The sequence below is a fragment of the Medicago sativa genome, chromosome 4 (assembly GCF_051527215.1).
Source record: "Medicago sativa cultivar Bolivia chromosome 4, Bolivia_mono, whole genome shotgun sequence".
NCBI lineage: Eukaryota > Viridiplantae > Streptophyta > Magnoliopsida > Fabales > Fabaceae > Medicago > Medicago sativa.
Genome location: NC_140752.1, coordinates 16,887,147 through 16,912,999, shown reverse-complemented (window position 1 = coordinate 16,912,999; position 25,853 = coordinate 16,887,147). Strand labels below are relative to the sequence as shown.

The 25,853-nt window shown below is 37.0% G+C and overlaps 1 non-coding gene and 1 pseudogene across 2 annotated transcripts; one reads left to right on the top strand and one right to left on the bottom strand.

Moving 5' to 3' along the window:
* The first annotated feature begins 172 nt into the window (after positions 1 to 172).
* Positions 173 to 25,853, top strand: LOC146926798 (disease resistance protein RPP2A-like; annotated as a pseudogene). Its single transcript, XR_015005519.1, has 11 exons — positions 173 to 762; positions 920 to 1,258; positions 1,380 to 2,106; positions 9,011 to 9,465; positions 10,186 to 11,286; positions 12,469 to 12,744; positions 22,343 to 23,114; positions 23,396 to 24,077; positions 24,204 to 24,380; positions 25,118 to 25,416; positions 25,643 to 25,853. The product of XR_015005519.1 is annotated as a disease resistance protein RPP2A-like (transcript).
* On the bottom strand, positions 14,687 to 14,793 carry LOC146926799 (small nucleolar RNA R71). Its single transcript, XR_015009198.1, has one exon. It is a non-coding gene; the product is annotated as a small nucleolar RNA R71 (small nucleolar RNA).

The window sequence follows — 25,853 nt, the reverse complement described above, 5'->3', positions numbered from 1 at the left end:
GGTCCACTCTCTTTCTATCTATGCGTTGTAAAGCTTATCCTCATAATTCATATTAACTTTTTGTGGCTGAAAATATTTATATTTATGAGACGACTTTGACTTGTAAAATTTATAGCCCACATGAGGCAAGTAGGAGTTGCTATTCAAAGATATATTTTTACCTCATTATTTCATTTCAATTGGTCATTTCTTCTTCAGCTTCTTTTGCTATTTTCACTTTGACCAATATTCATCAAATCCATCCATGTCTTCTACTACCAATACAAAGAGAAAGAGCTACGACGTGTACTTGGGTCTCTGTCATAAATATGCGTATTATTTTGCTTTGGAACTCTATACAGCTCTTACTTCAGAAGCTGGAATCACTGTTTTCTGGGACGGTGAGAGGATTGGACGTGGAGATCAAGAAATATCAACCTCGGTGCTGAATGTGATTGAAGATTGCAAAGTTGTTGTAGTCATATTATCAAAGAATTATATGTATTCTAGTCCTAGATGGTATCTTCAAGAATTGGAGAAAATAACTGAGTGCTACCGTACCGAAAATGGTCCTATTGTTTTACCTGTGTTCTATTCCCCCGAAGAAATGTCGCCGGAAGATATGTATGGAAAGGCTTTTTTTCATGGTTTTCTGGATAGAATCTCAATCAAGGAGAAAACCTCTTCCGAAGATGAAGACAAGTTCATGAGTTGGGTAGCAGAAATCAGCAATGAAGCTTCCAAATATGCTGCATTAGCTTTTTTACGATATGGACCAAATGAGTAATGAAATTAGATTACTAAATCTTTATGGCATTTTTAATACTAAATATTTTGATTCATTTGACTATTATGAGTTTAGCAAATTTAGTATTTTCACTTATGTACATGTTGGAGAATTGTTGTACATATAATAGTCTCTTGTTTCTCTATTATACAGGAACAGGGTTATACTGATAACAAAGGTAGTTGAATGTGCTACTCTTATGATAAGCAAGAAAAGAGCCTCGTTCCATATAGAGAGCATACATTCTCGTGCCCAAGATGTGATTCAACTATTAAAACAATCAAAATCTCCTCTCCTAATAGGGATATGGGGGATGACAGGGATTGGTAAAACAACCATCGCCAAAGCCATTTATGAACAAATTGGGAACTTTTTTGAGTATAGGTGTTTCCTCAATGACATCAGCCGGGTTTGGAAACGAAATGGAGGTCAAGTTTATGTCCAAGAGCAACTTCTTTCTTCTATTGACAGACCAACTGAATTAAATTATGAGTTAAGATCCACTCAATTTTATACAATAAATGGCAATATCCATTATTATAGTCTTGGTGTATAAATGTCTAATTAATGTCATATATTTTAGAAATGTGTGCATTTATATCATGTATTGTAGGAATTGGAGAGGACCTCAACTCGAAACGATACCTACAACTGAAGCAGGAAGAGTTATTTTAAAAGAAACACTTCGACATAAAACGCTACTTCTTCTACTTGACCATGTTGATAAATTGGAGCAGCTAAAGGATTTGTGTGGAAATCAGGACTGGTTTGGTCCAGGCAGCAAAATAATCATCATGACAACAGATAGGCATCTTCTCAAGGAGCATGGAGTTCACCATATATACAGCGTGAAAGAACTGAACGAAAGTGAATCTCTTGCACTTTTGAATTGGGGTGGAAACAGCCTACCAACAAATACTCAAAGAGATTTTGGTGAACTTTCTAGGCAATTAGTTACTAATTCTGGGAGATTGCCTCTTGCTCTGAAAGAACTTGGGTTATTTTTGAATGGAAAGGAAGCACTTCAGTGGAAGAATGTGTTGAAGAGTCTCGAAAGACTTTCCATTCCAGCTCCACGACTACAAGAAGCTCTAGAAAAGAGTTTTAGTTATTTGAGTGATGAAGAGAAAAGAATATTCCTTGATATAGCATGTTTCTTTGTTGGGATGAACCAAAAGGATGTACTCCAAACAACACAATACACCACTCTTCAAATAAGTCTCCTTGAAGACAAGAGCCTTGTAACCATTGATAAAAATAACAAGCTTCAAATGCATGTTATGCTACAAGCCATGGCAAGAGGTATAATTAAGAGAGAATCAAGTCAAAAGACCGATCAGGTGAGTGGTATTATGTCTCTTTTTCTCTCCCTATATATTGTGTTTGTGAGTGATTTTGAGGCTACGTTTGCTTGTTGTATCACCAATGTTTTTTTTTCTTGGTTCCAAAATATATATATATAAAACGTTTATTAGCGTTTGGTTTCATTTTTTTCCGATAAATAACTATCTCATTTTCATTAGCAATAATAGGTTCAATACAATCAGATATCCCATTAAACAATTGGAAACTAGATACAGATGTAGCCGCCCTATATGAGCAACCTCATTCACCTGTCTCCTAATAAACTCAACCTACAAGTTTTTGAAAAATGATGAGAATGAATTTCTACACTCTCTAATAATAGCTCCAAGCTCCGATTCATCACTGTGATTACTATGGAAGTTATTAACTACTCTCTTAGAGTTTAACTCAAAAGTCCCGTTATTAAAATGCAAATCCTTGAGCCGTCTTACAGCAAACACTAAGCCTAAGAGAAATGGTAGGAACACTCTCTTTCTATCACTCTCTCTAACACTCACGCTCCTATTGGGTGAAACTTATGTGGGTCTTACCACTTTGTGTAGGATCCATTTCCAATGTATGATAACCACATTGATTTCACCCAATAAGAGAGTGGGTGTTACAGAGAGTGTTAAAAAGAGAGTGTCCATAACACTCCTCCTAAGCCTAAAGCCTCTTCATAAATCAACTTTAAGAATGGTGATATCCATTCACTTTTTGCCAAGACGAAGCTCCCTTGGTCGTCCCTATTACACATACTTATCCCCACACCATTGTTTATCTTTGAGAAAGCTGCATCGACGTTACATTTGTACCTCCTCCCTAAATCTGGTTTCTTCCATCTATGGTTAACAAAATGCTGCTGTTGTACCGTCGCGCTATTACGACATGTTTGCGCATTTTGCCAACTCATGAGGAGATTCCTGCCCCTCTCACAAACTTCTACCCGAGCAACAGTTTCATTCCTCCAAATTAGATCATTCCTTTTCTTACAGATTGACCACAGGGTACACACGAAAACAACTTGGACATACTGGCCTACGTTTTTTTTAAAAATTACGAATCAGTGAACTAACATTCTGTTCTAATAGTTGTGGGGGCTGAATCTTGCTCCAAATATCTATGTGCTGCCAACAGAACTTGCTGTTAGGGCAGTGGAAAACTATAAGCATACTATCTTCCATTCCACTTTCACATAACACAAAATTATTCGGACAGTTAAAACCACGGTCATGGAGCCTTACCCTCGTTGGTAAACAGTTACGACAAATTCTTCATACAAGATTCTTCAATTTCAGTAGAGCTTGGAGTTTCCGTATTAAATCCCCAATTACCTTCTCTCTTCAAAAAAATAAAAAATTCCCAATTACCTTCGACTCTGTGATTATTGGAATCCAAAAGTTACTGCAAGCTGATAAGATAACCACTCCTAACCGAGTATATTCCATTGGCTTCTAGATTCCAAATTTGTTTGTCATTGTGAACAGCCTCAAAGATAGGAGTTTGAAGGATACACTTCAAATCATCATTACTTGCCAAATTTTGAATAAATCCTACATTTCACACCCTCAATTTGGGTATCCGAATGTCTGCCACTGTGATACTAATCAGCTCATCTCTGCAGGGAATTCGGTCAGACAATTGCGCTACCATCATCTAGCCAATTCTGATCCCAAAACGGAATATTATGACCGTATTTCTCGCACCCCATATACTACGCTAAACTTAGTGGGTTACATTTTTGTAAAATATTTGACTTCAAAGAATCTAGTGACTACGTTGTTTGGATCAGTCATGAACTTCCATCCTTGCTTGCCTAACATTGTATACTCAATCCTTAATCACCATCCTTCTTATTGATACTCAATCTTTCCCAAGACATCCAATTTATATCTTTAACATCTTGTCTATTATGACCCCAACAAAATTAGTTCATTTTCTCTCATCAACAATAATGGATTTTGGAATAGAGTAGATACTCATGATGTATGACGGAATCGCCTAGGACATACTTGATTAGGAATCATCTTCCTGCTTGAGATAAACACTTACTACGCCAAGTGTTAATTCTTGTCCAAACTCTATCTTTAATGAATTTGAAGGGTTTTTGTGCGACTTCTTCCTAGCATAGACGGAAGTCTCATGTATTTTCCTATACCGAGAACTTGTTGGACACCTAATATGTGAGAAATTGAATTTTTACGAGTGTTGTCAACATTTCTGGTACAAAATATTTCCGACTTCTGGAAATTTATTGCTTGACCTGAAGCACTTTCATATGTTGCTAAGATATTTTTCATTGCTTGGGCCTAACTTTCTGTAGTTGAAACACATGAAGCAATCATCTGCAAAGAGCAAATGCGAAATGATTGAAGCATTAATGCAAATTTTTGCTCCCTAAATTTTTTCTCTACCTTCTGCTTTCCTAATAAGAGATGAAAGACCTTCAGCAGACATTGTAAACAAAAAGGGAGATAGAGGATCCTGTTGTTTGAAACCTCTTCCAAAAACAACAGGTCCAACTTTTTGACCATTAATCAGCACTGAATAATCTACTGATTCAACACGTAACATAATCCAATCCGTCCAATTTTGACAAAACCTATTTTAACCATTATTCCTCGAAGATATTCCCAGTCTATTCTAGCATATGCCTTACCAATGTCCAGTTTAAGATCAACTACACCTTTAGAGCCTTTGGTCTTTCACTGCATAAAGTGAACAATTTTGAATACACCCAACGCATTATATAAAATGGAGGGACCTGGTACAAAAGCTGATTTGGTTTCCAATAAGCATTTGTCCAGAACTTTTTTAATCTGTTGGCCAGCAATTTTGTCACAACTTTGTAAAGGACATTGCACAGTCTTATAGGTCTCAAATCCTTCATAGATGTTTGTGTCTCCCGTAGGAATGAGAGTCATATCAGTAGAATTCAGATTCGGTGGAAAAACCCCATTGTCAATCCAACCACATGCTGCATCGAAAACATCCTTTCCACAAATGTTCCAGAAATTATTGTAGAAGCCATGATTATAGCCTTCTAGACTTGGGCGTTTGTCGTTATTCATTGAGGAAGCAGCATCACGAAATTCCTCCAACATAAAACAAGTAGTGAGCGATTCTGTTGGAAATCCCGCCCCGAACGTGAGGGGGTGGGTTGGTAATTCCACCTTAATTGCGATCTGCCCCTAGTTGCCTTATGTTGGCTTGTCTTTGAGGGGGTGGATTTAGTCCCACATCGGTTAGATACATCGGTTAGATAGGAAGCTTGATCAGAGTTTATAGAGAGGATGCACTCCTCACCTTACAAGTCGGTTTTGTAAGGTTGAGTTAGGCCCCCAAATTTCAACAGATTCATTTTCCTGGGTTGTGATATTTGTTGGAATTGCATAAATCTGTCACGGTCACCATCCTTTTGTTGAAAAAGATCAAGAAAATACTCCTTAGCTATATTTTTCAGACCTTCAACCATAGAACAGTTCACTCCATTGGCATCTTCATGATGCGTTATTTTATTTACAACACGCCACGTCGTTGCGGATGTATGGAAGAATTTCGTCTTGCTTCAGTGTCACGGTACCAATGAGATTTTGCATGTTGTTTCCAAAACAGATGATCTTTCACGAGTATCATGTCGAGTCGTTTCTTTACTCCAATGTTGAAGATCATCTGCACACTCATCGAGCTTTTGCATCATTTGATTGCTACAATAAGCCTCCCACCTTTGTTCAACAAATGGTTTAAATTTTGGCTCAACCAGCCACCTGTTTTCAAGCCGAAAGCTCCTGTTTCTACAACCTGTTGACAGATTCGGAACACACTCCAAAAGCAACGAATAATGATTTAATGCAATTGTCGTTAGAAACTCCAACCTTCCATTGGGGAAACAATCAAACCAACTATTGCTTGCCAAATTCCCATCGAATTTTCCTTATACTTCTCCCTCTGCCCGCAAACTTTTAAACCAGGTGAAATTGTATCCTTCTATATGAATATCAATCAAGCTAGCTTCAGAAACTGCTTCTTTGAATCCTTAATCAACCAAGTTGGTCTATCTACTCTGCCTTTCTTCTCATATGCGTGCAGGATATCATTGAAATCTCCTGTTACACATTATGGCAGTTGTGACAAAAGTGCTAGTTGCTTCAAAAAATTCCAAGATGCCCTTCTTTAACGTCCCTCAGGAAAACCATAAAAACCTGTTAACCTCCAACTCCGTCTTAGGGTAACTGTAATTTCTACATCTATAAGGTTCTGTGAGTAATTTGTAATTTTACAATTAAGGGTCTTTTCCACAACATAGTTATACCGCACCCCTTATTCCATCTCTATCAGAACAGGAAAAAAACCAAAACTCAACACATACTTCAAATCCTCTAGTTTATTCGAATTGCTCATAGTCTCAGAGTATTATTACATCCGGCTTATAAATCCAGTTTGTATACTTAAGGTTTGGAACAGTGCTCGGGCTACCTAAACCCCGACAGTTCCAGCTAAGACAAATCATTTTTGTAGGCAGACCTGGGCTTCAGATCCTGCCTTTACACTAACATCAAATTCAAAAGTAGGATTTTAATGCATTGTGATGTCATCTCGAACATGAGACATTGTTCCAACTTCGTTAGAGATTTATCCACTTCCTTCACTAGTTTCTGTAAAACCTATCACATCCTGCAGATTTTCCTCATTCAGCCTTACACGTTTTTCGGAATAGTTCCCTAAGTTTTATCCAGTTTGGCTTCGCTCATCGGGACATTTCCCCTTTGACTTGCTTTGTTTGTTAGTAGTAAGTGAGATAGGACCCTTGTCTCATGGGACATTCAAATCAGCAGCAACTGATCATTTGACAATCCAAATTTAATTGATGGGTGCACAAGAACCATTACCTGTGATTGGTCACACAGAGAATGTGTGGGAGTCAACATCGCTGGGGTCTGGACAGAATAAAGCAGCCCATTGAGTTCTAGCGTTTCTCTCTCCTTTCCTTTATCAACATTCATATGTCTAATTATTAAGACACTTGATGACAGATCCACTAATCTGCTGGCTGATTGGGAACTGTAACTGCCAACGGGATCCACTTAGTGTTGGCATCCTCTATCCCTCCGTTCTTACCCACCACACGCCTGAAGAAAACTAGGCTTCTGGAGACTGGGTCGCGTGTGGTTTTCATGCGCCTATGGATCTTGTGTCTCCAGCTACCTTCTGTCCATCCTTTACCCACATTCACTCCACCTAGATTCCCTGAGCCTCCATCCCTTCCTCCATTCATAGCAACACCGCCTGCTCCATGCCATTTATAAGTCACCGAACCTCCTTCCATATTGTTGTTTTTGAAAAATCCTCCTTCCATATTGTTATTCTCAACTTTCAGAAAATTTCCCCATTCTTTTTCTTTCTCCACATAATCAGGTCATGCTTTTTCATGCAAAAGTTTTCTTGTCCAATAATACCACACAAATGACACATAACACCTAACTTTTTATACTTGAACAGAACTGATACTACTTGCCCATCCTCCTTTTCAAACGACCAACCCTTGCTAATTGGTTCACTCACATTCAAGCGCACCCTCATCCTCATGATTTTCACCATGGGCTCATATTATTGCTTTCATCATACTTCAGCAGCTCGCCAATGTGACTCCCGATCAAAGCCCCTACCTTCTCATTCATGAAACCGTAAGGAACATGGGCTTCCTTATCAAAGTGGTAAAAGTCCACTGATATAGGATCATCACCAAAATCCAGCTTTTTGAATATAACCATTTTGTCGTCGAACAACCGTGGGCTTCCTTGATAAATTATTTCCATATCACACAGGTGGTAAAATTGACACATGATCTTCTTGTCATCAATGGGTCTAATAGTGACTCTATTTCTTGCTGCCAAAAGCTTGCAAGCCTAACTTTGAGTGCAGTTAAGTTCATAGGTTTATTGACCAACACTTTCCATACAAGACAACAATCAAGAAGACTTTCAGGTGACAACTGAGATGAGTTCCTGTTTTGGTCATTCATGGTTTCATGGATATTGATGTTTTCCATTGGTGCACAAAGCATAAAGACAGAAAGGAATATTGAGACAAGAATATTACAGCTCTTTTGCATAGGATTCGATTTTTTTAAATGGTACTGGACCTCATATCTTACCACCTTATTTATACCAAATGACCTGAATCAGATCCCTCATAATCCTCACAAGTTATGGGGTAGTCATTTAATATGATGATTCGCCAGATCAAAACATTGTAAAGACATATTCCTTTCATATAACGGTAATATTGAATCTTTGATATAAGAACCAGAAATACAATCCCTTCACTTAAAACCCTGATTGCAGATCTGATTTCTAAACCAAAGACCAAGAAAAACCTTATGCTAAGAATCAGACAGGATTGTTGACTATTTGTATGCGTCTTCACATTGAAAGTGCATAATGTTGTGAATCCGACTTAAAGAGTACAGAGATAATGCCTAAAACAAAAAACAACTGATCAGATTTCATCAATCTAGAGAAATATCTCAAGATTCTCTCACTTAGGTGTTCGACAACGACTGTACAGACCCCCTAGGAGAGAACCTTAAGATGAACGTTATCCTTCTGAATTAGGATACTGCTACTTATGACCAGAGAAAAATATATTCTTTTCATTATTCACCTAAATAAATAACATGTGCAACTCAACCTCTTTCGTTTTCTATATTTTATTTTCTGAAGTGTGTTTCATAATCATCACAAAAAACATCACAAGTTAATTAATATGACTCTAAACTAAAAGTTAACTACAACTTAAATTGCGGGTAACCTCATAGTAGATGATTTATAAGTGGCATCAAGAATCTCAACATCCATATACCTAAGCTGTGTTTTTTTTCCTTTCTCGGTGATGTTTCAGCCAAAGATGTACGATGTGTTCTTGAGTTTTAGAGGGGACGACAGTCGTGCGAAATTCGTTTCACATTTGCATTCCTCTCTTCAAAATTCCGCGATTCATGTTTTCAAAGACGATGACGAGATCGAACGAGGAGATCAGATCTCAATATCACTGTTGCGAGCAATTGGACGGTCTAGAATTGCCATCGTTGTTTTGTCTAAAAAATATGCTAATTCAAGATGGTGTATGCTAGAGCTGGAGAAGATCATGGAAATTGGTAGAGTCAGGGGTTTGGTGGTTGTGCCTGTATTCTATAAGATAGATCCCTCACAAGTACATCATCAGAAAGGCCAGTTTGGTAAAGGTTTTGATGATCTTATATCAAAAATCTCTGTGGATGAATCCACAAAGAGTAATTGGAGAAGAGACCTCATTGATATTGGTGGCATAGCAGGGTTTGTACTCAAACATTCCAGGTTATTTATTTATATTCTTTAACTCTCTATTTTAGAATGTTTGTGATATGTAAAATTCTTAGGCCTAAATGTTGTAATATAAAACTTACTGCAATGTAAAATTCTTAGTTTTTTAATTTTTTAATTCTTTTTTTTAAAGGTACAAGTTAGCATGACCTTTTTTTATCTTATTTTTATATTTTTTCTGATGGATCTCTAGAATTTCCCAAGAAAGGCATGTGTTCCTAAATCCTCCATTTGGAAGCCATGAATCTTTATCTCAAATTTTTCCTACTTTTTTATTCTTCACTTTTCTTTACCGTATGGAATTGCAGAACAAATACAACTACGTTGGTATTCTTGATGTGTTATTTTAACTGAATTATTCATGACACTAGGATATGGTGGGTTTATAATTTATGCAAAATTGTAATTGAGGGTTAATATTGACCCTCTATTATAACACAACTTATTATATTAGAACATGTAAGCATGTTAATTTATAGATTTACTAGCTATTCTTAAACTACTGTCCAGTGACTTTTGGTAAACTTAATTAACTCAACTTCTAGTAAATGAGAACAGATTACTGGTTTACCAGTGGTTGTGTTTCTCTTTCATTTCCCATTGCAATGCAATTATTTCTTTCAAAAATATGCATGTATACTTGCATATAATGCTCCCTCCTCTTTTGATAGATGCAATTGATTCTGCTCTTTATCATTGGTTCATATTTTATAGGAATGAAAGTGATGATATCAAGAATGTTGTTGAACATGTTACCCGTTTGCTAGATAGGAAAGAGTTATTTGTTGCTGAACATCCAGTGGGAATTGAATCTCGTGTGCAAGCTGCAACTAAGCTATTAAACATCCAAAACGCAGAAGATGTCTTACTTCTAGGGATATGGGGAATGGGGGGTATAGGCAAAACAACCATTGCCAAAGCCATTTATAATGAAATTGGTAGCAAGTTTGACGGAAAGAGCTTCCTTCTGAATATAAGGGAATTTTGGGAGACAGGTACTAATCAAGTTTCACGCAACAAGTACTTTGTGATGTTTACAAAACAACTTCATTCAAGATACGTGACATTGAATCAGGGAAAAATATATTGAAGCAAAGACTTGCCCAGAAAAGGGTATTTTTTGTACTTGATGATGTTGATGAATTGGACCAACTAAAGGCTTTGTGTGGAAGCCGAGAATGGTTTGGTTCGGGGAGTAGAATAATCATCACAACAAGGGATATGCATCTTCTTAGATCGTGTAGAGTTGATCAAGTGTATAAAATAGAAGAAATGGATGAAAGTGAAGCTCTTGCTCTTTTCAGTTGGCATGCATTCAAGCAACCAAATCCGATAGAAGATTTTGCTACACATTCAACAGATGTGATTGCTTATTCTGGGAGATTGCCACTAGCACTTGAAGTCCTTGGGTCTTATTTATCTGACTGTGAAATAACCGAGTGGCAGAAAGTTTTGGAGAAACTTAGATGTATCCCCCATGATCAAGTACAAAAGAAGCTAAGAATAAGTTTTGATGGTTTAAAAGATGTTACAGAGCAACAAATATTTCTTGATATAGTTTGTTTCTTTATTGGGATGAACCGAAATGATGTAATACAAATATTAAATGGGTGTGGATTTTTTGCTGATGTTGGAGTTAAAGTCCTGGTAGAGCGAAGCCTTGTTACTGTTGACAATAGAAACAAACTTAGAATGCATGATTTGTTGAGAGACATGGGAAGGCAGATAATTTTTGAGGAATCTCCGTTGGATCCTGAGAACCGAAGTAGGTTGTGGCGTCATGAGGAAGCGCTTGATATATTATCAATGCAGAAGGTAATTACTAATTAATAAATTTCTATGGTTTATGTAGGAAATAGATATGGAATATTTCAAAGTGGTAAATAGAGTACAAGCACTAATTCGTTTAAAGGGACTTATCTAAACCTAATAGTCCCAATTAATAGGCCGAATACATTTATTACTAATAATTACAAATACACAATATTTACAACACTCTCTCTTAATAGGACTTATCTATTCCGAGTGTGCAAGTAAGTTGGTCGCAAACATTCTGTTGATAATCCATTTGTAAACATATGTGCCAGTTGAAGCCCAATAAAAATGTAGGTTGTAGTTATCAATCCACTATATAACTTCTCTTTGATGAAAGTCGGTTAATATGATTTGTTTTGTCATGATGAACAAGATTAGGAGTAATACTGATGGTTGGATTTTCATCCACAATAGGTCACAAATTCCTTGTGTCTTAGCTCTATGTTATGATTCATTGCTTATCGAGCTACTATACACTTTGCTTCTTACTCATCCAAGAAGTACAATAACTTGAAGTAGATCTTATATCATTCACTACACCTGCATAATCATCATCATTCTAAGCCTCCATGGTTAGGCTTCCACCTCTTTTAAACAAGACTCTTTTCCCTAGAGTGGATTTGAGTTATTGTAGAACACGGTCTAGAACCCGCTAGTGTCTCATGGTCATATCATGCACAAGTCGACTCACAACAGTGATTGCATAAGCTGAATCCATCCTAGTATGTGCCAAGTAAATTAACTTTGCACAAGCTTTGATATGGACTTTGTCAACTTTAGTACTTTACTCTTTTAAACTAATATTGTGATTTTGTTCAATGGGAACACTCATAGGTTTGCATCCAAGCTTGTATGTTTCCTTCAAAAAAATCAAGTATTTAATTTCTCTGAGAGATAAAAAGACCTTCCTTTATGAAATTATTTACAACCGTTAATATATGTTATTGGAAAATACAACATTGAAGGAAGTGAACTAAATATTGATCAATCAATTATTAACATTTATTTGAATTACTAATTATCCCATGAAATATGAAATTAGTTTCATTCATGATTGTTGTCGTTTTCTGCTACATACATGGGATTCTAATGTCAAAACTATAGACTGCATTACAAACCTTTTAGCTACCAGATCTCAAAGCTATTGGTTTTCTGACATGTTACTCTGATTTTTACATTCAGGGAACAGAAGCTATCAAGGGTCTGGCTTTGAAGTTTCAGGGTGAAGAAACAGTTTGTCTGAATACTGAAGCATTTACGAAGATGAATAAACTCAAATTGCTTCAACTTGCTGGTGTGCAACTGAATGGAGATTTTAAATGTCTTTCAAAAGATCTTAGATGGCTGTACTGGCATGGATTTCCATTAACTTACGTTCCTGCAGAATTTCAGCAAGGAAATCTAGTTGCCATCAAATTAAAACATAGTAATCTCAAACAAATATGGAAGAAGAGCCAGGTACATATTCTATATACTATTTTGCCTGATGACAGTCAGTCATGCACTATTTTTAGAGTCTTTTTCATGATATTTTTGAGTTCACAAGCAAGTTTAAGCAGCAAAAAGAGCAGAAAAATAGAAGATTTTGAAGAAACAGCTGTGCTGATGTTTTTATTGAGTCTGTAGCAATTTTAGACAGACTGGGGGTGTGAAAAGCAGAAAATCTGGAAGTGCTGGAAAACCAGAAATTGTAGCGCGATTTTCACAACCGTAGCGCGATTTTGGCTTGGCAGAATGCATGTTTTTGAAGCAGTGAAATCGTGGTACGATTTTCACAACCGTAGCGCGATTTTGGGCGATCCAGAAGTTGCCTATTTAAGCTCAGCTCACTCTCAAACATAAGGATTACGATTTTGGAGAGCTAAAGTGCGATTTTAACACCCAGAAGGCTGCAGCAGAGAGGATTTCATCATCTCTAACCCAGTTTATGTATGTTTTAATTCTTCCATTGATTATGCTATTTGTAAACTCAATTATGAGTAGCTAAATCTCTTAGAGATTAGGTCGAAGATGAACCTATGTAACCCTAATTGATCATATGTTGCTGTGAAACTCTATTGTTTACTAATGAATTTCTAGTCTTTATTCAATTCAATTGTTCTTAATGCTTTTTATATCCTGGTCAAATATAAACATGATTTTGTGAGATCGAATGACTACTGACCATAGCTTTCGACTTAGACCTAATTGAATTGTTCTGATAAACATGATTAGTCTAGGAATAGATAATCGTTTGTTAGTGATATTAGGTTAACGTTCGTAAAACCTTCAAGGATTATTAGACCACCTAAGGAATTAGGGGCTGTAGTTTAAGAAGAGGGTCCTAACTCAAGGGATTGATTAGGGCTAATTTGTTAACTATCTTGAAACTAGAAAATCATTAGTAATAATAGGTGCAGTAACCAATTAGGGGAAACATAGAGGATTCGAAGACCTAATCTCATCTCTCTCCATATTTTCTTAATCAAATCTTATTCTTTTATTTGATTTCATAAAATCAAACCCAATCTACTGCCTAGTGGCAAACAAAAATAAACCTTTATACATCCTATTTTTATAACGCGATTGAATTATTGAAGTTAAAAACAGTCCTCGTGGGAACGATATTTTTACTACTTCGATAGTATTTGGTGCACTTGCCAGAGATCTATCAAGTTTTTGGCGCCGCTGCCGGGGACTGTTGAATTATTTCAACAAGGCAATTACGTTATAATTTAGGGTTTTTGCAATTTAATTTTCTGTTTTTAATTTTTATTTTTCTGTTTTCATATTCACTTGATTACTTTGCGTTGTGCAGTGCTACTAAGGTATTTTGCTGTTTATGCGAGGTAAACAGAGCTCGGACGACTTAGAGTACGATCCGGAGATTGAAAGGACTGCTAGAGCACTTCGGAAAGCTGTCCGATCGCAAAGGTTAGCTCAATCCGTTCCACCGGGTGTTCGAGAACAAGTACCGGAGCAACTCTCAAGTGAATCTGAAACAATCTCTTCTCCTAAATCTGCAACTATGGAAGGAGAAGGAGTTGTACCACCAAGACCTAAGCTTGGAGACTACGGGTTAGCCACTCATCGCGGTCAACTGACCCACACTTTTCAACCAGCTAACCCCGTAGCATTCGACATCAAGACAACTGTCCTCAACGGTTTGAGGGACAAGCAATTCGATGGGACTGAAGCTATGAGTCCTCATGAACACTTGAGCCGTTTTGCTGAAACCTGCGAGTTTTGTGTGCAACCAGCCACCGTGACTGAAGCACAAAAGAAGCTAAGGCTATTTCCTTTCACCTTGACGGGAAGAGCAAAAGATTGGTTGCTAACAATTCCAAACGGGACTGTCCAAACATGGGAAGAGTTAGAGCTGAAGTTCTTGGAGAAATACTTCCCTATGTCTAAGTATTGGGACAAGAAGATGGAGATCTCTAACTTCAAGCAAGGAGAAGGTGAATCATTGTATGATGCTTGGGAGCGATTCAATTTGCTTCTCAAGAGATGCCCTAATCATGAGTTCACCGAGAAGCAATACCTCCAAATTTTCACTGAGGGGGTAACACCAAACACTCGAATGTTCTTAGATGCTTCCGCGGGAGGTAGTCTCAAGAGCAAAACTGATCATGAAGTCCAAGCTTTGATAGAAAACATGGCTGGAAATGAGTATCGTGCTGAAGCTAAGAAGAAGGAAAGAGGAGTGTTTGGGGTGAGTGAACAAACTGCTATCCTTGCTAACCAAGCAGCGATGAACAAACAGATCGAAGCTCTAACTAAGGAGTTTCAAGGCTTCACTTTGGCTCATAAGCAACAACAAGTAGCTGCAATCAAGTGTGACTTATGTGGTGAAGAACATCCCAACGGTGAATGTGTTCCAGAAGGGTCAAATGAAGAAGCTAACTTCATGGGAGGTTATCAAAGGCAGAATCAATACTACAATTCAGGCATCAACAAGCATCCCAATCTAAGCTACTCAAATAACAATGCTTTGAACTCTCAGATGCTCACTCCGCCTCAACAACAGCAAAGGAAGCCATCAGCTCTAGAGGAAACTATGATGAACTTCATGAAGATGACTCAAGGCAACTTTGAAGAGATGAAGAAGAGTCAAGAAGCTGAAAGAAAGAACAATGAAGCTTCTAGGAAGCTGCTTGAAACTCAACTGGGGCAATTAGCTAAGCAATTGGCTGAACAAAGTAAAGGCGGATTCTCAGGTAACACTAAAGATAACCCTAAGAATGAGTCTTGTAATGCTATTGAATTGAGGAGCAAAAAGGTTTTGACACCTTTAGTTCCAAAAGCTCCAAAGAAGGTTGATGAAGTAGTTGAGGTAGAGGAGGATGATGTAGTTGAAAAAGAAAATGATCATGGAGTAGTTGAAAACGAAAGGAAGAAAAAAATAGAGGGAGAAAAAAGTGAGAAGTTAATTGATGAAGATTCAATCTTGAGGAAGTCGAAGAGTCAAATTTTGAAAGATGGAGACAAACCACAGGTTATTCCATCATATGTGAAGCTTCCATACCCTCACCTTTCAAAGAAGAAAGAAAAGGATGAAGGCCAATTCAAGAAGTTCATGCAACTTTTCTCACAACTACAGGTGAATATTCCTTTCGGTGAAGCTCTCGATAAAATGCCGTTGTATGCTAAGTTCATGAAAGACTTGTTGACTAAACGAAGGAAGCCTAAGGATGATGAGAACATAGCACTTTCTGAGAATTGTAGTGCTATTCTTCAAAAGAAGCTGCCACCTAAGCTGAAGGATCCTGGTGCTTTTACTATCCCTTGTTCGATTGGACCGGTAGACATTGGAAGAGCTTTATGTGACTTGGGAGCAAGTATAAATCTGATGCCACTTTCAATGATGAAGAAGCTTAAGTGTGGGGAACCAAAACCAACAAGAATGACCATCACTTTAGCTGATCGGTCAATCTCTTACCCTTTCGGTATACTTGAAGATGTGCTAGTCAAGGTTAATGACTTGGTGTTCCCAGCAGATTTTGTGGTCCTAGATATGGCTGAAGATGAAGACATGCCACTCATTCTAGGGAGACCTTTCCTTGCAACTGGTCGTGCTTTGATCGATGTTGAGCGTGGAGAGCTAATGTTGAGATTCCATAAGGAGCAGGTAGTCTTCAATATCTTTGAGGCAATGAAGCACCAAGATGAGAATCCCAAGTGTTACCGGATTGATGTTGTGGAAGAAACTGTCGAAGATAAAACCCTTGAATCTCAATCTATTCAATCTACGGAGGTGGAAAGTGTGGAATCTATAGTTAGACAAGAAGTGATTGAAAATCTTGGAAAGATAGAGGGTGTTAAGCAACTGGAAGTAAGCAAAGGACAGATGCAACAACAATCACCAGGAGACATCCGTGAGAACAAGTATGGGGGATTGACAACTGGTAACAATGAAATAAAGACTACTACCACTGGTCCAGGTGGTAAATTGGCTTATAGAAGGATTCCCTGTGGGATGCGTAATGGGCCGGCTGCTTTTCGATGGTGTATGCATTCAACTCTCTCTGATACTTTGGAAAGAATTAGGAGGTACTGTGACGAAGGGTTGGCAAGAAACAAGCCTGTTGATGAAGCTGTAGACCTCAAGAAGTCTGGTGCACAAGGAACTTTCAAGGGCAAGGAACAAAAGCTGAAACGGTACCATAAAGTAGGACTCCCAAACAATGAAGAGGGGGAGACATCAACTGATCCTTAGGGATAGTCATCAGTCAAGCTAGTGACGGTAAAGAAGCGCTGGGTGGGAGGCAACCCACTGATTTATTTTCAGGTATTATTTATAGCTTTCAGCTTTTAAATTTTTTCTTTTGGAACAAAACACAAAAACAGGCAGAGGATTGTAATACAATACTGATGTTGTATCACAATCTCCCTTTCCAAGAATAATTATTTTTCAAAAGTAGAAGTCCAGAAAAAAAAAAAAAAAAAAAAAAAAAAAAAGAGTTTAAATTTTAAAATATTTGGCATTCTGACTTTACAACATCGCATTACGATTATACAATCGTAGTACGATGGTGAAGTCAAACACCTGGACTTTGACTTTTGATATCGTATTACGATTATGGTATCGCAATACGATAAATGGAAAAATTTTGCACCCTTTCTGTTTCAAACAAATCGCACTACGATGGTAGAATCGCATTACGATGGCATCAAGAATTTGAAAGATATAACCGTTACAAACTGCAATCGTAATACGATTATACAATCGCAGTACGATTTTATCAGATTCTATAAAAACCCAGCAGTTGCAAGCACAACCCATTCGACCCTTTTCCTAGTGTTACTCTGCCCAAATTTCTCCAGAAACCCTAACCACGAAATTCATCCCTTTTCTACCAATTTTTCATCTTCCTAACACTTCCCAACATCAATTCCTTCAATAACCTTCATCTTCATCCACATAATCCAACATATTCATCCAACCCTTTTCACCAAATCATCCAATTTTCATCAATGGTACCCAAACAACAACCACCTTCTAAACCATTGACCCGTCAACAATCCAAGCCTAAGAAAACAACCACCCAACCTTCATCTAGCCAAAACAAACGCAAACGAACCGCCGTCCCACCAACAAATGTTAACCGGTTCATTTCCGAAGATGCTAGAGCGTGGTTTGATTATTGCAAGGGTTTTGAAGTGGTGGGAGAACGAAAATTTGATGTGGTGAATCTCACAAAATATCCAGTCTTTGACACAATGCTTCGTGAGAGAGGATGGGAAGAGTTGAACAACATGGTACCGGAAGAGAATAACAAATCTGTGGTGATGGAGTTCTATGCAAACGCTCGTTTCACGGAAACGAAATATCAATCCTACGTTCGAGGGAAGGTGATAGATTTCAGTCCTGCTGCTATAAACAATTTGCTTGGGTTAATTGCACCGGAAGAGTGTGCGGTTCGGAGACTGGAGCGTGAAGCAAAAAGTTGGGGTGATGATCGATGGGCTGAGTTGCTTGCCCAAATGTGTAGGCCAGGGGCTACATGGAAGAAAGCCCGGATGTTGACTTATGCTGAATTTTTGCCCATTCCAAAGGCATGGGCCTCTTTTGTTATTCAGACGCTTGAGAGCACTTCTTGCTCCTCTGAGATTCCTCTCAAGCGAGTACTCACTGTTTCTGCTATTCTTGATCAACAACACATAAATGTTGGTGAACTCATTGCCAACAACATTCATATGATCGCAAAGGGTAGCAAGTCAGTCTATGGGCATGGGAGCATGATTAATTGGCTATGTGAGAAGATGCTGGTGTTAGAATTTGAGGGTGACTTGCATACTCCTACCACAAAGCCTATCACTGACAAGACTATGGATGTCTTGATGAAAAAGTACGCGGATTATATGCGGAGGAGAAGCGGTGAACATGAAGCATCACCACAGCAGCAGCCACCACAGATGGAGCATGGAGAGGGTAGTAGTCAGCATGGTTCTTACCCTCCAGTTCATCCTATGGTTCTAGAGTACATGTTCAGTTCTGCTAACTGGATGAATGAGACCTCTGATCTCATGTGGGTTAACCGTCCGAGGTTCTCCGCTGAGTTTGCTGCAGAGGCACAGATGCATAGGAGGCCTATCACCGGGTCTTATGAGAGGTTTGACAAGTCTAGGGAGTCTATGGATGCTTACTTTGATCGCCAGGAGCGATATGCTGCTTTCATGAAGAAGGAGATCACTGATGATTTCGAGGCAGGAGAGAAGGCAGATGCTGATGACTTCTTTGATGGGATACCCGGAACTGCTGGTGATGATGATGTGGATATGGGACTGGATCACTGAGGATCCAGCTTTGCTTGTTCTATTGTTTTGTTGTACTTTTTATTTTCTGTTGAACAATTTTATTTCATTCCGTATTGTTTTTATTTCTCGTATTGTCAAAAGTCCGTTGAACTAATTTCCCCGTTTGTGATAAATTTGCACTTGTTTTATTAATGAATTTGTTTTGTTTCATGTGACCTATTCCAGTTTAGTAACAGTTGTCTGATGAAACGGTATTCTAAAAGTTCAAAAGGAGGGGTGACTTGAATCAAAGGTGAAGTGTACGGCGTTGCTAGGTAGTCACATACTCCCACAAATCTCAGCCATAAGGTTCATTGCCAAATTTGTTTTTCAATTTACTTATATTTAGATTAGTTTTCCATGCAACTACATTTCTAGAACTTGCATTGTTTCTCTATTATTGATTGGTCTTTGTCAATTACACACTGAGGCAAAAGTGCTTGGTCCTGTGAGCCTTTTTGAAGCCTACCCTGTTTTAATTTGTTGAATTTATCCTTTCTTAACCAATTGTGAGCCGGTAGGATTAGAACTTTTTGTTCGGTGACAAACTACATTACAAGCCTAGAGACTTTTAGGACTTGTCCCTTAATGTATTTTCTGAGTTAAGGCATTGTAGAATGTTGCTAAAAATTAAGTTTGGGGTTGCTATTGGAATTTGCAACCAACTAAGTTTGGGGTGGGGGTACTAGAGAACAAGAGAACAAAAAATGAAAGAAATATGAAATTGTCATGCAAAATACACACAAAAATGGTGTATCAAAAAAAAAAAAAAAAAAAAAAAGAAATTGAATGATGAAAATGGGACAAAACATTGAAAATCCGAGTAACTTCAAACTCGATTGTCCCAACTATTAAACATATTCTCTAGTACCTTTGCATTGATTGTTGTTCCATAAGGTGAATGAATGAAGGATTGAATTTTGTGCTTTAACGTCCGTAGGAATGTCTAACTCAAATTTTGTGTAGCCTACTTATCCAAATATTATCCCACCTTCACCTAAGCCCCGTTATAACCCTTAAAGACCTCAAAGTGTGCATTGACATTGATTTTGATTGACGTTTAGAAACTTTTCAAGAGTATGGTAATATGTAGACTTGCATGTCGACTGTGTGTGAACCCTTTTCATATTGTTGTGTGGAGTTGTGAATTGGTGGATGCGTACAAGTCAAACTAGCTCATCTTTAGCTAGTAAGGTGTTGAACTTTTGGGTACTATCGCTTGATCAGGTAATTGTTATTTTACTGTCGATTGTCAATATTGCAAGTAAATTCCTTGAGGACAAGGAATGGTTTAAGTTTGGGGTTGTGATGACAGTCAGTCATGCACTATTTTTAGAGTCTTTTTCATGATATTTTTGAGTTCACAAGCAAGTTTAAGCAGCAAAAAGAGCAGAAAAATAGAAGATTTTGAAGAAACAGCTGTGCTGATGTTTTTATTGAGTCTGTAGCAATTTTAGACAGACTGGGGGTGTGAAAAGCAGAAAATCTGGAAGTGCTGGAAAACCAGAAATCGTAGCGCGATTTTCACAACCGTAGCGCGATTTTGGCTTGGCAGAATGCATGTTTTTGAAGCAGTGAAATCGTGGTACGATTTTCACAACCGTAGCGCGATTTTGGGCGATCCAGAAGTTGCCTATTTAAGCTCAGCTCACTCTCAAACATAAGGATTACGATTTTGGAGAGCTAAAGTGCGATTTTAACACCCAGAAGGCTGCAGCGGAGAGGATTTCATCATCTCTAACCCAGTTTATGTATGTTTTAATTCTTCCATTGATTATGCTATTTGTAAACTCAATTATGAGTAGCTAAATCTCTTAGAGATTAGGTCGAAGATGAACCTATGTAACCCTAATTGATCATATGTTGCTGTGAAACTCTATTGTTTACTAATGAATTTCTAGTCTTTATTCAATTCAATTGTTCTTAATGCTTTTTATATCCTGATCAAATATAAACATGATTTTGTGAGATCGAATGACTACTGACCATAGCTTTCGACTTAGACCTAATTGAATTGTTCTGATAAACATGATTAGTCTAGGAATAGATAATCGTTTGTTAGTGATATTAGGTTAACGTTCGTAAAACCTTCAAGGATTATTAGACCACCTAAGGAATTAGGGGCTGTAGTTTAAGAAGAGGGTCCTAACTCAAGGGATTGATTAGGGCTAATTTGTTAACTATCTTGAAACTAGAAAATCATTAGTAATAATAGGTGCAGTAACCAATTAGGGGAAACATAGAGGATTTGAAGACCTAATCTCATCTCTCTCCATATTTTCTTAATCAAATCTTATTCTTTTATTTGATTTCATAAAATCAAACCCAATCTACTGCCTAGTGGCAAACAAAAATAAACCTTTATACATCCTATTTTTATAACGCGATTGAATTATTGAAGTTAAAAACAGTCCTCGTGGGAACGATATTTTTACTACTTCGATAGTATTTGGTGCACTTGCCAGAGATCTATCATTGCCCATGATATTTTTTTCCACAGATCATATTTTCACAGATCTTATATGTTTCAATAGTTTATACTTTTTAACAATGCAAAATAGAGCACACAAGAAAGAAGTCAATTGTACATACAACAAAAATATGGCACGCTTGTCATATTGATTTCTTTTGCACTTCATAACATTGCAAAGTGACTTTAGTGAAAGTTTTACCACAATTCATGTTATGAAGCATCATGTGTTAGAGTATCAATTTGAGTGGAGAAATAGTGAAAACTTCTCCTGCCAATTCTTTTTGGTTGCGCTACTCTGTGCCTGTAATTTTTGTGTTTAGTAATATTATGTGTATTAAATAGTAGGCACCACATGACATGTTAACTGGACATGTGTAATAAATAGTAGGCATATGGCAATTGGCATGACATGTTAACTGCACTTTTGTAACATTCATTGACCTCTATTTATGTTAAGCACGTGTAAAATGTGTTATGTCTATTACACCTCGCAAACAAATGTTAAAAAATAGAAAAATTTGTATATACAAACACTGTTGTAAAAGTGAGCTAAAAGAATTCAGGTTATCACCTTCACAAATTATATATTCACCCCTAGCTTTAATATTTAAAGTGAAATCAATAATGATATAACAATTAACCAGTCTGTAGGGATCAACAAAACCAACACTAAATAAATAAGTGATTGATACATTCAAGTGTCAAGGTTTAGTGGTAATTGTAGTTATTCTTCTGTATTCCAATCTATTCTTTTCTAAGCTTGTCTTACTCTTACTATTCTCTTGTGGTTTTATTTTCTTGCAGATGGTACAGAGTCTAACAATTCTTGATCTTAGTCATTCTCTATGTTTGACAGAAACCCCAAACTTTTCATACTTGCCTAATCTTGAAAAGTTAGTGCTCAAAGACTGCCCAAGTTTGTCTGCGGTCTCCCATAGCATTGGATCTCTCCAAAAACTTCTTCTGATAAATTTGACAGACTGCACAGGTCTTCAAAAACTTCCAAGAAGTATCTATACATTAAAATCTCTAGAAACCTTGATTCTTTCAGGATGTTCCAAGATTAACAAATTGGAGGAGGACATAGAACAGATGGAATCGTTGACAACCTTTGATTGCGGATAAGACTGCTATAACAAAAGTCCCCTCTTCAATAGTAAGATTGAAAAGCATTGGATATATTTCTCTGAGTGGCTTTGAAGGATTTTCAAATGATGTATTTCCTTCTATTATTCGGTCTTGGATGTCACCATCAAACAATGTGGAGTCCCTAGTTCAAACATCTGTGTTCAAGGACCTTCCTAAGCTTCGAAGTCTTTGGGTGGAGTGTAACTCTAAACGACAACTTAGTCGAAATGTAAAAAATATTTTGGACGTATTAAAAGCCACAAATTGTCGTAAATTGGATGAAAGCGAAACTATATCACAAAACTCTGATATGTTTCCTTCTCTTTTAATTGATGACTCTCTTGGTCAAGTTTGCACTTCTGGGTCAAAGAATTACTTGAAATCTTTCTTAATTCAAATGGGAACGAAATTCCAAGTCTCCAATATTGCCGAAGACAGTGTTTTACAGGTTTGCATATCTCTTCCGAGTATATATTTAAAAAAAAAAAAAATAACTGGATTTAGATTTCTGAACTCAATTTTTTTTTTTTTCAACCAAATTATGTTGTCCTTAATTTTAACTAGACACCATATTAATTCTTACAGTTTTTAAACTCATTTTACATTAGTAATTTGTGAAACAGTCTGAGTAACTCCACCATTAATTCACACAAAATTTAAGATTCAAACATTTAAAGTAGAGTTCATTTTTTTTTGGAAAATAAATTCAAACATTTTTTCTTTGTGCAGACAACAGATGGGACGTGCGATTCATTTTTGCTCCCCTGTGACAATATATCTGATTGGTTAACCTTTAGTTGCAAAGGTTGCTCTATAATATTTGTTGTCCCAACAGTGAATGGGAGTTATCTGAAGAGTATGATGTTGTTCATTGTCTATAAATACTCTTCACCGGACAACATAACATCAGAAGGTTGTCAAGGTTTGTTTGTCATAAATTACACAAAAACAACCATTCAGGCCTACAAAAGAGATACATTAACCTCCTTTGAGGATGAGGATTGGCAGAGCATAAAATCAAATCTAGAACCTGGTAATGAAGTGGAGGTTATAATTGTTTTTGAAGAGGGATTCACTGTAGAGAAGACAACAATATATCTCTTATATGATGAATCAACGAACAAAGAAATGGAACACTGCAATGCAGTAGAGGAGGAGGATGCTATTGTTTCTGGGAATGAAGATACGGATGTCGGTGTATCTGGTGGTTTTAACCTTGATGTGCCACTGGGAAACAATATCACTGGTCTTGGTCAAGATGAAAATATAAGTGAAGATAAGAACTTGCATGCAATGAATAAGAGTTCTGGTGATGATGCCATGGAAACAAATAAGAAATGTGCATGCTGTTTCTGGTGGCGGTGACATTGCCAAAGATAAGAATGGTACAGTTTCTAGTGAAGAGGAAAATGTGAGTCATAATAATATAATAATTTTTTCTTAAATAAAAACTTTTTTCTTTTCATGTTGAGATACAAGCAGGATTTAACAAATGAACCTGTTGGACAAATTGAATTTCTCCTACTGTTACAAACAGGATTTATGCTTCAAAAATGTGGGTTTATTAGAGATATGGTGGAGTCTTCACCAGGCTTCCTTCCCTTGTTCGTGCTGTTCTGATCTCGCGGACTTTCTGGTTCAGACTGGTTGGCATTCTGATTTGGATCACTTGCCGCCATTTTAAGAAAGGAAGAAGCTCGAACCTTTTTACAAGGTAATAACATATATAGACTTTGTTATGACATGTGCGTTTATTATTAAGAGTCCATAGTTATTGTTGAGGTTGAGGGGAGAAATTTTAATCTAAAAGATTGAGAGGGAAGAGGAAAGGAGTGGAGGGATTTGATAGGTATTTTTTTGGTTGAGATAAATGGAATTTAGTTCACAAGCTAAGGAGAGGGATTTGGAATGCGGAAACTTTTTTCTCCCTTCCAATATTTTGAATCATATAAGAAAGATTAAAAAAATATCTTCCCCACTCTTTCCTTCATTTTGCTTCAAGATGTTCACTTTGAGGACACTCTATAGGCAAACAGGCAAACACTGGGCAGTGCCGCTGGTGGGCTTTGGTTTTTCTACTTAAAATGTTGATGTGTTAGTTTTCAGTAATTTAGTAAACACAAATGACTATTTTGATAAAGGACTTATGTGTGAGAGAGTTGAGTCCGAACATCTTTTTTGAGTGTGTAGCTTGTGAAACTGGAAACTCAAAACTTGTTTGAGAATTGAAATTTTGCAGGGAATTAGGATATCATTGGTATGACAGTATAATATTTTGAAAAATAAAAAAATAAAGCAATTATAATAAGTTTCATCATATGTTTTTGTAAAAATAAATTTATTATATGTTTATCAACTTTGCTTTTGTGACTTCCTCTATCGTAATTTGATCGATCCTTTTATGTCTGTAAAATGAGTAGATAAGTTCTCTGATACTATGATGAAATGTAGGCATACACGAAGAGGTAAATGGCTATTGCATTGCGCACAAAAGCTTATTACTTACAAGAAGGCCAACAGTATCAGTCAGAGAGTTAAGCTTGGGAGTAATTGTAGGCCAACATGTTATGAGTCCTAAAATGAGTAAATAAGACAGCTCGATGTGGTATTTAAGTCATGAAGCTTTCTCCCACCAAATGAACAAGTATTTTGGGGTGCGCTTTCCTCTTGGACTGAATTCATAAACAATTGGTCAGTTTCACTGAGATTTGGGTTAGTGAAAGAGCTATGTATGGCCGGGTTTGATTAAGGTAGAGCACCAAATACTGATAAATGAGTGAAGCCGTTTAATTCTAAAGTACTTACAGAACACAAATTTGAAACAAAAATACTATTTAATATGCTTCTGTGATAAAATCTTTTGAAGCTTTTAAACTTTAAAAAATGCATTAGTTATATAATTTTAATCTTCATATATTTTTAAAATTTTTGTTTACATGTTTTGATATTTATTGTTATTTTACCATTGTGTGGCAGTGGCGGAGGCAGTCCAACTCCATGTACCTGTAGCGGATGTCCATATCCAATACCTGCAAATATTTTGTTGCACATCACATTGAGTCATTTTCGAGGGTCCTGAAAATATTTGTCCATCCTAAGGTTGATTTAGGAGCATGTTGCAGTTTAGTTATGGATTGGAAATGTAATAAAAAAAAGTTGAAGTTAAATGACATACCATTTTTCGTCG